Source organism: Panthera leo, chromosome B3 (genome assembly GCF_018350215.1).
Source record: "Panthera leo isolate Ple1 chromosome B3, P.leo_Ple1_pat1.1, whole genome shotgun sequence".
NCBI lineage: Eukaryota > Metazoa > Chordata > Mammalia > Carnivora > Felidae > Panthera > Panthera leo.
Window position 1 is genome coordinate 42,317,639 of NC_056684.1, and position 14,035 is coordinate 42,331,673.

The 14,035-nt window shown below is 43.5% G+C and overlaps 1 protein-coding gene and 1 non-coding gene across 2 annotated transcripts in view; one reads left to right on the forward strand and one right to left on the reverse strand.

Annotated features, from left to right (window-relative positions):
- TLN2 (talin 2) overlaps positions 1–14,035 on the reverse strand; it is a 435,350-nt gene that overhangs the window by 288,854 nt on the left and 132,461 nt on the right. The gene's annotated exons all lie outside the window — the stretch shown is intronic.
- LOC122223482 lies at positions 10,768–10,871 on the forward strand. The gene has a single exon (XR_006204351.1). It is a non-coding gene; the product is annotated as a small nucleolar RNA U13 (small nucleolar RNA).

Below are 14,035 nucleotides of genomic sequence, written 5' to 3' on the forward strand. Positions count from 1 at the left end.
TGCAGTGAGCAAATACCTAGTCCCTCCCATATTAAATTATGGGTATAAAATCACTTATTTTTATGTGCATTTTCTCAAAGGCTTGAAAGGACCTATTCCAAATTCTTAGCATTCTTGAGGAAAAAGTGGGAAAAGGTAATAATGAGACTGTTACATCCTATTTTTAAAGGATCTATAGGAAGTTTGTTTTTGTTTTTTTTTTTAACAATCTTGTCATTTTAAAAATAAGACAGATGCAAAACGCTGGCAAAGATGCAACGACAAGGACATCCAATGGAAAAGTCAATGGCTTGTGGCACCATAAATCAGTACAACCTTTTTCCACGAGGTGTGCAAGAGCTTTCAAAATATTTATATCCATTGACTCACCAATTATTTATTCTGTAAGTTTTCCATAATGTGGCCATGTCATTTTTTACAAGAACAGCAATCCAGCTTAATACGTTTACCGTATTACATCTTTAAAAGGCAGGCTCTGGAAATGTAGCTAAACAACAGTACAGTTGATTCCCATTAGGTGCAGTAGTTACATTCTTACAAAGTCACCACTAACCCTGAACTGCCCAATACTGGACCATTCCTCCCAGGCAAAATACGGGCCTTTAGATTCCTGGGAGCCTCTGGTCACCACATTTTCATCAACTGATCAAACCATGGCCTGGTTTTATCTGTGTTTCTTTTTAAAGACCTCTAGATTTATCATTAATACTGAACTCACAGCCAAGACCACTGTAACTCCCACCTGAAGGAAGCTCATCTAACACATGTATTTTCTCTATAAAGCATGGAACAGCCGTATTGCACTTAGGAACACTAGACAACACTACACTACACTTGGGGGGCATTTCAAAACCAAAATCACCAATAAAAAAAAAAAAAACACAAAAATCTGAAAAATGTGGCACTCAATCGACCCTGAAAAGGACACTTGTTTACAGTCAGAGAGCTGAAAAAAGCATCACCTTGTTTGACCTCAGCCGGGAACAGATGCAGGAGGTGACTCTAACTTTTTGCCTCTCTGCACACGTGGGTGTCCAAGACTGACCGTCAAAGTGCCTACAGTCATGACTTTCGGTTTGCCAATCAAGTTTAGCAAGTAGGCAAACCCGCAAATATGGGATCTGCCTGTAATTATCGTCAACTATATGGCTTTTTAAAAGTTACGACAAAATTCTCAAAAAATAGATGGATAGCAGAGTAAAGACATATCCAGAAAAACCTTTTTGTCTGTTAATTCGGTGGTTCTTAACCAGGGGTGATTTTGCTTCCAGGGGCAATTTAGCAATATCTGCAGACAAATGCTGACTGTCACAATTGGGTCTAGTGGGTAGAGGCCAGGGACGCTGCCAAAATGAATGATCCCAAAGAATGATCTAGTCCAAAATGTCAATACTGCCAGTAGTGAGAAGTCCTGGGAGGACTACTGTCCATATACAGATTTTTACATGTAACTTCCTGCACCTTCTATCAATGTACACTTTCATGCCTAACATAAATAGATGGAACAGCTCATACTTTATTTTTGGGGGCCCTTGATGTTCAAATTTAATGAAATCTTATCAAACCCCAATGGAGATGCAAAGCAGTTCTAAGTTACACTGAGAAGTGGGACTTCTACAGTCATTCCCACGGAGCTTGGAATGGTAACTGGGTTAACTCCAACAATAATGTACAACAGAGAGCCAGTCTGAAATCTATTTTCTGTTTTAAGAACAAGTAAAAAGCCATGTATAGCCAACTGCCCAAGGCTAAGCCAGAAACCGGTGAGCGTTTGAGAGTTACCTTGTTTGAGGAAGACAATTAAAATGTCTTACTAAGTCTGGGGGCCCCTGGGTGGCCCAGTCGGTTAGGTGTCCAACTTCAGCTCTGGTCATGATCTCGCAGTTTTTTCATTCCTGAGTTCGAGCCCCTCGTCGGGCTGTGTGTTGACAGCTCAAAGCCTGGAGCCTGCTTCAGATCCTGTGTCCCTCTGTCTCTGCCCCTCCCCTACTCGCAGTCTTTCTCTCTCTCGAAAATAAATATTAAAAAAAATTTTTTAAGTGTCTAAGTCTTAATGATTCTATGAAAAAGAGACCCACCCAACATATATGGTCTGCAAACACCCTTAACTGGATAAATGCTGCACACCTCCCTCACTGCCTCCCCCACGTGGATTCAATATTACACATTTATTCAGTCTTGAATCAATCCTGTTTTTAAATAATAAATCAAGTAATTTGTAGAGTGGCCTCCAAGGTTACTCAAGAGCATTACAAAATCACTGTGCTAACATAATAAGGGTAAGTAATTCCCAACTGGGAGACAGGCTAGCAGACCAAGAACTGCACTTTAAGCTTGGAACCTGAATTCTCAGCAGCATGAGTTTAGAGCCAAGTGATTCCTTCACCAGTCTTTAATTCTGCAAAGATGTTTTAGGTCAATTGTGCATAAATAAGCCTAAGGTATTATTTCCTGCTCTAAATATCCTCTGCTGCCAAAGGCCTTCAACTTCCTCCAGGATCCTACGGAACACGCAGATCCAAAAATTCTCCTCCACCCTTCTGCAACCCTTCTGGCCACTCCGGCTCCTGCTCTCCCCCCCTTTCCAGCCTACGTTTGTGGCCCTGCGCCTGCACAAAGCCCTCTAAACCAGTACTCTTCAGACCACCAGGATCAGAACCACCCAAGGAGCTGGAGATGAAAATGGTATTCCCAGACCACTCTCCTGACCTGCAGATTAGAATCTTGGATGGAAGAATTGGGAGTCTGCATTTCCATTCCACCTCCTGGGTTTTTTGGGTTGTTGTTGTTTTTTGTTTTTTTTTTTTTGTTTGTTTTTTGTTTTTGTTTGTTTGTTTCAAGAATTATAGCCCCAGCCAGTTGTTAGGACAAGCACTGGGTTTTGTAAATGATAAATCACACTCAATTCTACTCCTGAAACCAGTATTACACTGTATGTTAACTAACTAGAATTTAACTAACATGGGGGGTAGGGGGGATTCCAGCTCCAGCCACAGAGGAACACCCATGGCTTTCTGACAATACCACCCTTGTAGCTTTTATTTTTCACAATTCCCTCTGTTCTAAGCACCTATTAATTGCCTAACCTTAACCTCTAAACCGGTTTTAAGCATCCTCCTTAAGCTTAATCCTCCAGTTGAGAGACATACTGTTTCTCTAAACTTCCATAGTGTACTGCATAGGACATGCACTACATAAAAGTAGAACTGTGGATTTCCTGGCTTCCCCAACCAGACTGGGAGCTCAAGGGTAGGGACTGTGCGCTATACCCGGGTTCATCCCTAGTGGCCAGCATAACTCCTGGCACATCACAAGTATACCCATTTATTGAATAAATGGATGGATGGATGGATGGATGGATGGATGGCCTGCCTCTGAATGGCACTAGCAAACTTCAGCAATTCTACCCAATTTGTGATTAGTGTTAACGTGAACAGATAGATTCAACTGGATAACTTCCAACAGAACAATCTTAAGTGAGCGGGGTATCTCTCTCAGGGAGCCCTACAGAAAGAGAGGTAGTTCTGCAGAGACACTGGAGTTTGGCACTCTGTACAGTCTCAAACAAGCCAGCTCGGTGAGCATGCACACCCCTTGTGAGGAGCAAAAAGAGATGATGGGGCAAGAAGGAAGACTGGTCACCAGATAAGTTCTTCTGGGCATGAGCAGATGATAATTAAACATTCTTCTCATCAAAAGCCAAGACAAATGTTGTCATCAGGCCAAGAGGATCTGCCTATAAAGTCTAGATTCAACTCAAGATCATTTACCCTACAAATCAGAGCTGCCCCAATTTAAAGATGGAATTGACATTTTTTTTCATTGTCAACCTGTCCTCTGACCTTTCTAGTTTTATTGATTTTCCTTTGGGAAATCACTATACCGCAGCCACAGGACTTTGGAGTCATGGGCCCCAAACTGTGCTCCAGAGGTTGACCCTTACTGGCATAAACCCATCAGTACAACCTCATCTCTATTTCAATTGTGGGACATGCAGAAACCCAGGCCTAAGCACATGGCATTCCCCTGCCTGCCATGATGGTTAAGACTGGACCAGCGAGAGCAAAGCTCAGGTCCTTTGATTATTACACATGTAAAAGAAAAGCATGTAGCCTCGGTTGCTGCTGGCAGCCATCTTATCAATATGAAGACATCTAGGGAGAGAAAAGCAGACCTTGGAGAAGCATGCCTGCAACCTGAAAAGAGAGCCTTTTCTCTGTTTCTAAGCCAATATGTTATCTCAACGGGTTAAGCTAAATTGGGTTTTCTACTGGCCCAAGTAGCAGGATACATGTCCACTCCTATCATTCAACCTGATCTTTCACTTTTCTCTTAACACATAAATCCACCATTCCAAGACTCTGTACACAGTCCCAAACATTCTCACCCATCCCCACCTCCACACTCATGTGTGGCCTTACCCTAAAAGTTTCTTCCCTTGTTCTCAGTTATTCTTATCCTGTCTGTTCTTCTTGACTCAGGTTGGAATCCTACGCTCTCAGAGGGCAGACATCCAGGACCCCAGTTTCCTGGTCACTTCTGCACTGCCACCTAGACTACATCACCCTTACTAGTTGTCATCCACATTCTACCTTATACTTTTAAGTACCCTTTCACAAACACAGTCTTGCACTAAAATGTAAGCTCTCTATACCCTTGCAACCCCTTGTAAGTGGCCCCCTTGCCCAATGTCTTGTGATTAGGAGAAAACCAATAAATCCTCTTTAGGCAAATTCAAAATGTGATTTAAGCCTCCTGATCACTGCAAGTCATAACCTCTTAATTCACATAGCAATGTAGAGGATAGAAAGGAATTTCAGATGGAACATATTTCAACATTACACAGTTGGCCATGGTCCTGTCACATTTCACAACCAGAGTGGCAGTAACAGCTGAATGAAGATCAGAAATTTATCAGGCTGCCTTCCCATCGACAGATCACTGAAGACCTTCCACAGAAGATGCAGACTAACTCTGGGTTCTAAAAAGTATGGTCTCGGGGCGCCTGGGTGGCTTGGTCAGTTAAGCGTCCGACTTCGGCTCAGGTCATGATCTCACGGTCCGTGGGCTCGAGCCCCGCATTGGGCTCTGTGCTGACAGCTCAGAGCCTGAAGCCTGTTTCAGATTCTGTGTCTCCCTCTCTCTGTGACCTCCCCCGTTCATGCTCTGTCTCTGTCTCAAAAATAAATAAACGTTAAAAAAAATTTTTTTTTTAAATAAATAAAAAGTATAGTCTCATACCTTTCAAACATATGTATAAAATCATGGTAGGGAGAGACCAGAATAGATTGAGAAACATGTAGGCACAGCCCCAGGCATCCAAACAACAACAGGCTGTGATCACCTCTCCAAGATTTTTATGTCCACTTTCACAGTTGTAACCCCAGATCCCTTTAGAGGGCCTGGGGATAGGTCAGTAAGATTTAAATGAGGGGCATGAAATAAACACATTAAGACTTATCACCATTATAAAAATGACTAGGAGATAATGAATAAACTGAGAAACGTTGTCAGGGCCAAATACCATTCTCATTGAGGATGACAACAGGAATATGGGAAAAGGTCAATTAAGTGTGGTTTTGGCATTGGTGTGTGTGTGCAGGTGTGTGCACACCCACACAAGCAACAAAGATGTCGATATAGCCAGAGAAGGGTTATTACCCTGGCCCACTCAAGGTCCAACCCTTCTATGTGTGGAGTGACAGATCTACCTGCACATGGATTTTGATGTCCCACTTGGGAGTTATTTTTAATAGCACCTCAACATGTTTTCAACAGGTTATAGAAATGGAAGGGCTACCTGACGAAATTTAAACCACTATAAATGATCTGTAAAGCCATACCTTAAAGATACACTTATCTATAATGATTGAGAGTTAATTAACAGGTAATGGTCCCCTCAATGACCAATAGTTTCTGTGACAAATGGCCAGAGCCACCATTTCAATACTGTTTCTTCATCCTCTCTCTTCCCTGAGTAACAACTGTCCTCTTCCTAAGCCCTAACTAGATTCTGAGGATTCTAGTTAGTCTGCAGGGACTGGTAAAGGAACTATGACATAAGAGATCAAAAGTCTATGGACTGAAGCATAGTTCCTCTCACAATCTCTGCCTATCACATTACCACAAGGCATTTAGTTCTAGATGCTCAGGTCTGTAAATGCTCTAAAAATTGCACTTTATCATTACTCATGTGGTTATGAGAGATGGTGCCCAAAGCATCCCCTGCTCTTAGGGACTTTGCCTTGACCCTGTGGAATGACCAGTCTGTTTTCACTCCTCCATCCACATTGTCCATGGTACCAAAATGGCTTCACAAGCCATCAATGGCTCAGACTCTCACTGGCTCTGGGTGCTAAGGGGCCCTCTATCCTGTCCTGGCACCTGGAAAGAGCAAACCTTAGGACAAAGTGACGTCAGAAAGATGGTCTCCTGGGATGCCTGGGTAGCTCAGTCAGTCAAGTGTCTGACTTTGGCTCAAGTCATGATCTTGCAGTTCGTGAGTCTGAGCCCCGCATTCAGCTCTCTGCCGTCACCACAGAGACTGCTTCGGATCCTCTCTCCCCATCTCCCTCTGCCCCTCTGCCACTTGTTCTCTATTTCTGTCTCTTTTTCGCAAGATAAACTTAAAAAAAAAAAAAAGGAAAAAAGAAAGACTATCTCATGACAGAACAGTCCAAACTCCACCTTCCTCTCTGCTTCTCTTTTATAAAACATCTCCCCGGCTCACTCACATCTGTGGGGCAAGAAATGAAAGAACCAAAATTAATATGACAAAAGCAGAGGGTCGAACTAAAATAGGTGCTATTCTATCAAGGGAACACCAAATCAACTGCCCCAAAAATCTATCCACATTTTGAAATCCATTCCATGAATCCAACACAGAGGTAGATTAGCCATGCCTCACCTCAACTGTGTGGTTTTGTCTTGAAGGATAAGTCCCCAGCAAGAATCTATTTCCATGAAGCCAGGTGGTTTGCAGCAACTGCTTCTCTAGGTCACCAACAGGTCAGAAAAGAACTCCCTTCAGAGTCCATGAGGACTGAAGTCAGTCCCTACCTGCCTCCTTACATTGTCCGCCAGTCAACCAGCCACACCTCATATCACAGGACTTGCTCTTCCCCCAGAAGAAGCAACAGCTGTTCCCCCTTCATCAAGTTTCCAGTTTTCCAGAATGTTCCAGCCCCACCCAATGTCCTGCCTGGCTGGCTCTACTATTTGACAGAATCAGCACATACAGAAAGGAAACAAAATCCCAAGACCTGGGATTCACCGGGATAGCCATGTCCTCCCAGGGTGTTCTTTTCAAAGCACGCTGAAAGAACTACAAGATCCATCTAGGACACAAACACCCTTAGCTTACAGTTGACATTCTGATTATGTCTTAAACAAGTAAGAGTGCCTAGTCACAACAGGGCACTGTTAATACGCCCAAGCAGGTTAGGTTGCATGAGGCCTGTTGGATGATTCTCTTTCCCCTGTGCACAAGGCAACGTGGATTTCATGAAGGCCTCTGTCTGGCAACAGGGCACAACTGTTCCTGAGTTGCTTGAGCACAAAAAAAGGATGTGCCAATTTGCCAAAAATATTTGCAGCCTCTGCTATGTCTGGAAGTCTGCCAGCAAAGTCAAGCAAGAACACATCTATACACACACACACACACACACACACACACACACACACACACACACACACGGCATACTATGCAAATATGGGGTTACAAAGAGGTTGCCTCACTAGAGATGTTTCCAGCCCTATTTATCTGCCTTTCCCCCCACTCTTTCCCTCTTTCCTCCTCTACAGAAGAATGCGGACTCCCCCAGTATCTTAATCATTATTTCAACAATGTGGAAGAAAGAGCAAAGAAGTGTATTATACTGTCCCTCACCCCGCAACTTTCCTATACACATCAGCCAATAAAAGAAAAGCCCTAACATCCAGTGAGCTGCTCCCTGAGGCCTCCTCTAAATCTCCACGGAGATTTTGTTTGTTTGTTTTGGTAACTATACTCAAACTTCCTTTATAAAGGCGCTTCTCCCAAAAAAATTGATGATCAGAGGGTAGAAGGTTAACTTAGGAATGGATGCTCAAAGAAATGACATATGTCCCAAAGCAGATCAGAGCCTGGAAGAGTTGCAAGGCTATGGAACAGAGGTTTGTCCTTTTCAGGAAAACATGACCCTTTGTGTCTATGCTGTGCAGGGTTTCCTTCTGGGTGTTTGTGGGGAGAAGCTGTTCTAGGAATACATGGTAAACCGGAGGTCTTCCTTCCTGGTTCTCATTGCTTAGAGTATTTGTCAAGATTCATGAAAAGATGCTAGACACAGAGATGTCCCAGAAAGCACCAGCACTGTGAGTTCAGAAAAGAGGTGCTGTGAGCTCCAGGACAGAATGGGGACTAGTGAAGAGCCACCAAGCTGGGCTGGGACCACCCAATACACACCTGGTACAGGGCAGAGCTTTCCACTTTCTAGAACATTTTCATATTTTTAGAAGGCCTAGAAAAGCAAGGAACATATTTTTTTGAAACTTCATTGTAACACAGTGTTAACTCTCATCACCATGCTGTACATTAAATGCTCCAAACTCATTCCTCTTATAACTGAATGTTTGTACCCTTTGACCAACATCTCCCCATTTCTTCCATGTTCCAACACCTGGCAACCACCATTCTATTCTGTTTCTAGGAGTTGAGCTTTAATAGATTCTGAACATAAGTGAGATTGGATAGTATTTGTCTGGACTTATCTCACTTAGCATAATGCCCTCAAGGTCCATCCATGTTGGTACAAAGAGCAGGATTTCCTTCTTGTGGGTAAATGATATTCCATTGTATCCATATATACCACACCTTCTTTATCCAGTCTTCAATGAACATTTTTAAGGAATTTACATCCTGGAGTATTTAACATTAAGAAGAACAGGTTCAGGTAGGGAGTAACAAATTCTAACAACTACCAAGATCACTACAGGTAACTTTCCTCATTATTTTCTTTTTTTAGAGAGAGCATAAAGGAGCCAGATAGGACTCCTCATTAAATCTGGGAATGTTAGGGCTGGAAGGACATCAGCTTCCCATAGGGTAGACACTCAAAAAGCCCACAACGCCCTTCACACCATCCCCAGGCTTTGCACGTGGACATTCCCAAGACCCCATCCTGAGTTCTCTTCTCATTCCTTGCAATCCTCCCTCTCAAGGCTCCCCACAGGAGTACTGAACACAGCATAAAATCATGCATGTGTGTAGTTAATCGTTGAGTGAAAACTATTTGCCAAGGGCCAGGCATGTATCAGACGTTCCATCTTACACCATTTAATTAATGCCTGTCCCTCCCACTCGTCAATAAGCCCCTTAACAGCAGAGACCATGTCTACATTAGATACAATGATAACTACAGTCCCCAACATAGAGCCTGGCATAACTGGTATTCAGTAAATATAGGATGAATTAATAGAGCCCAACCACCTTATTGCAGAGTTGAGCATATGGAGTTCTTCAACAATTAGATGATGTGGACAAAGTCATGCTCCTAGACAGCAACGTGCAAAAGACCAAGACACAAGGCTTCCTCAAGAACACTGAGCGTGAAGGTTATCAAATAGTGCTTTGGAGACACCACTTTAAAGGAGGTATCAGATGGATTAAAAGGCTCTGAAATTGGATAGAGAGCACTGCATGCAAACCCCAGGCCAGTCCCTGGAGTGGACACCTGTGAGTGGCCTCCATAGTACTCGTTTCCTCTTAACACTCTCTGCTTGCATTTGCGCTTCTGCAGAGACTGACTACATTTCTCAGCTTTGGGGTGCAAATCCTAGGGTCTAGCCCAGTGGTGGCATCCATTCCCCTGGGCACAAGGAATGGTAGAAGGCAGACACACAACCTCAACCTCCAGCTTTAGTCTATGTCAAGACTTCCACTTTCCCTGTTTCAAAGTTGGTGGGCTCTTCCAGGGGTGATGTAAGCACTCATTCCTAAGACCTAGACCTCCTGAGGGTATTTGTGCTTCAGTGAGTTGTAGACAGCTTGTGTGTGGCAGAGGCCAACATACAGAGGAAAGTAGAGCCAAGAGAATCCTAGAGGCATGGACTAGATCCCCAATACAAGCATGCATCTCCGGAACAAATCATACCTGAAGTCCATCCCATGGCTGGATTTCTCAGTCAAAAGAACCACTCAATTCCCTTTATGGTTTAAACCAGTTCAGGGTCAGTTTTCTTTTGTTGGCAAAAGAATCCTAGAATAATATTTGGTGTATGACAATGGTTAAGTAAAAGGGAGATACCACTTACTTCAAAAGGACATCCTACCGATAAACAAGTGAGAAAAGCCTTCCACCACCACTGCACTTCCCAAGTCATAAGTATTCTATGCATTTTTGTATTTTAAATTTACTTCTTTTTTATAGTCATCTCTACACCCAACATGGGGCCCGAACTCACAACCCCGAGATCAGGAGTCAAAATGCTGTTCTGACTGTGCCAGCCAGCCAGTCTGGTATTCTGTGCTTCTTATGGAAGGATTCATCACCAAGTTCTTCTCAATAATCTTTTCACCTAGTATATTATACAAATGGTTTCTAAATAATCTGCAACTTAGCAAAGCAGCTAGAGCAGCCAGAAGGTTAAAAAGGTTGAAAGTCACTGATAATGGCTCAATACAAAATGGAAACAAGCATCCCTGACGTTGTATTAAGTATATAAATAATCACGTCCACAGGCACAGAGTCATAGAGTTTATACTTATGTGTAAAGAACAGGACACTACAGATCCTTTTGTAGTTCCCAAGCGTGATGACTGGGTATTCACGCCGTTGTGTGATATGTGCCTCCCTAAAACCTTGTTACGACATTGGGATGTTACCCATCTGACATTCAGGAAAAAAAAAATCACAGTACACGAAGACACCCACTGTATAAAGGGGGATATTATCTACTGTGGCCTCTTTGGCTCATTGTCTCCCCATCAACACGCCTCTCCACCTCCCCACCCCCCACGCACATTATACACAAGGAGGTATCTGGGCACATGAAGTACCAGTCAAGCATGTTGACCTCTGGGTGGTCACCCTAGGGGTGGTCGTCAGTAGAGATGGTTCCCTGCACAAGATCAGCCAGAGAAGAAGAGAGACAGGCATGGCCTTGCGAGAACTATACAGGGACAAAACCAGAAAAGTCCGACTGTCTGAAATCCACAGGGGAAATTCCAAGGACAGAAATGAGAGAAAGGGCCAAGAAAGTCAAGGAAGTCAAGAGCACGAAGGAAGAGTGGGGAAGGAAAAGAGGAATTTGGCCAGGAGTGGACAGTGATAGCAATGGTCAACACACAGCAAGCACAGCACTGTGCAAGATCTTCACCTGCATCAGTTCTCACTGAATTCTCACACAAACCCACAAAGGTATTATTCTTATTTTGATCAATTATGGAAAATTTTAAACATACACAGAAGTATGGAGAACAGTCATTATGAAACATCACTGTAACCCAGCAGCAGAAGTCCCTCGTGTGGGTGGATTCTTAATGGATCTGGACTCTTTCTACCTTCTCACTGGTGGCCCTGGCCCCGAGGACCAAAAATGCATCAGCAAATGAGGTCAACCAGCTTGGACAAAAATGGGAGTCAACCTCCTAATTCTGACTTCATAAACTTATGGCCTGGTTCCTGAAACCTGCCAATCTTCCCTCACCTGAGGAAGAACAGCATCTGTGTCTGTTCTGTCCTCCACAAGAACCGTAGCAAACATCCACGGGACAGCAGGACAGAGTTTCCACATCTGAAAGTTCAGGGAATGATCTCTGAATCCCTCCCCTTCTCCATACATCCCATTAGGGACATACCAATGAATCTTCGCACTGAACTCATTGGCCACTGTACCCAGGAATGTGTTAATTTTGTCTTTTCAACTAGATCACGCACTGCGCCCCTGTGAATCCGCTGCCTAAACCCCTTCAAGATCAAATCCAAACTACCGCCACCAGGCAGAAAGGCCGGCCATATCCTGGCTTCCACTTACCTCTCCAGTTTGTCACCATCCTAATACCCTATCAACATGGAACATCTTGGGACTTCCACAGTGAGCTCCCAGCCTGCAACTGTTTTCCCACCTCCTATGCATTGACTGAGAGGCCTTCCCTCCTTACCACCACCCGCCAACATTCCCAACCAGCCTGGTTCTGGCTAACATTCCTTTCTTTCCCTCCCTCTGGAAGCCCTTTGTGATAAGCTGTCCCACCCTAAGAATCAAATGGGTACCATGCCTCTGCAATCCTGTAATACCTTGTACATGTCTCTCTCTCTGCACACGTACCACATTTTATAGGGGTTGGGTCTTAGGTTCTCCCACCCCCACTGTTACAGAGTGCTTCTTGAGAAGCATTTACTCATTTTTTTAATTTTTTTGCTGTTAAGTTTAATGGAAACCCAGGACACAATGAGTTCATTTGGACTGAGTTTAAGTATGACTATTCATACATACCTGCACAGTCAACAGCTGGAGGTCTAGTAGTTAAGTACAAATATTTACTTTTGCTCACCTTTTTAGTGTCCTGTGCCTAACAACGGGCCTGACACAAGCTCTTCAGATTATGTTTATTGGAAGAAACAAGCCAAAGGGGAAGATGATGACCAGATGGACAGCAGGAAGCATACTTTCAACTTTTAAAAATCTCTCCAAAGAGCTTCATGGCTAGTGGGTGTTTAGATGTCCGACTGACCCATTGAGGGAATGAACGCCTGAGTTAATGACCCATCATCCACTGGTACTCCTTCCTTCCAGTTCCACAGGGGGCAAGTAATCCTACGGTTCAGGTTTTTGACAGACAGGTTTGGGCTCACCCTGCTCCCACCCTCCATGGTAATGCTGACTTTAATCACACCCTCTGTGAGACCCTTGTCTGAAACCAAGTACCGACTTCTTAACCCTCCCCACTAAAGGTGCACTATCACCCCCAACACGGACACAATGCTTTTCCAGACCTGGGCCTACTCAGTGGTGCGTGTGTTAGAAATGCCACAGTCACCACCCCCGAAGACTAAGCAAAGTGCACTGGTCCAGGTACAAATCCCACCCACCACCCATTCTTGGCACATAGAGAACAGGACAACTCTCTCTACATACAAAACACGATACATGTATAACATGAAAATGCTTCTGAAAGAGCACGTTTATCAGTCCTGCCTTGGAACTGGTCTACTCAAAATGTGACTAAGGTTGGGCGGGGTGGGTGGTGGGAAAGCACCAGGAAGAGCAAATCATCAATTCTTTCCCCCAAAGCAAGCTATGGTTTCTACTTTGAGGTTAGCCTTAAAATTTAGTTTCCACTGGTATGCTCTTTAGAAATCACAACTGAACCATCCTTAATTCCCCACCAGAGGCAAGTGACAGGATACTGTACTTTAAGGTCTATTGTCATTTTATGTTTCCCTGAAAAATAAAGATGTTTTATTATGGTAATCAGCAGGTTATAAAGCACCCACCTTCTCTCCAGAGTAAATCAAATCAGATAGATCTTCTCTCATATTTTTTAAGGCATTCCATTTGTTCTCAGAAGCTTGAACAATTTCTCAGAATGACAGTCCTACGTTTATTGATTCACAAATGGCCTCAATCTGTCACATAGGGATATTTTACTTCCCATACAAAGGGGTCAGAAGGTAGAATTTAATCTTTTAATTTACAGGTAAAACTTCACTCTTTTTGTCTCTTTGGAAGTGTACATGGAACCATGTGAATGTAGGAATCCAAGTAAGACCCCAAATGTAAAACCAAGGAGGAAGGATATTATCAAGGCCTCTCTGGCCACAGAAGACAGAATCTGCTTCTGGAAGTACATCTTCCTGAAAAGACTTCCCAGTTCCAAACTTTGCCACCAGTTTATTCATCTGACACAGGTGAGTTCCAATCTCACACTTACGAAGTTTTGGACAAACTGTTACATGTAACGCAAAACACTTGGTAACAAGACTTTGCAGGGAGAGAACCTGGAGGAATGAGAGCTAGTGGAGTAGAAACGCTTCTAGGTGCTCAAAACCACACG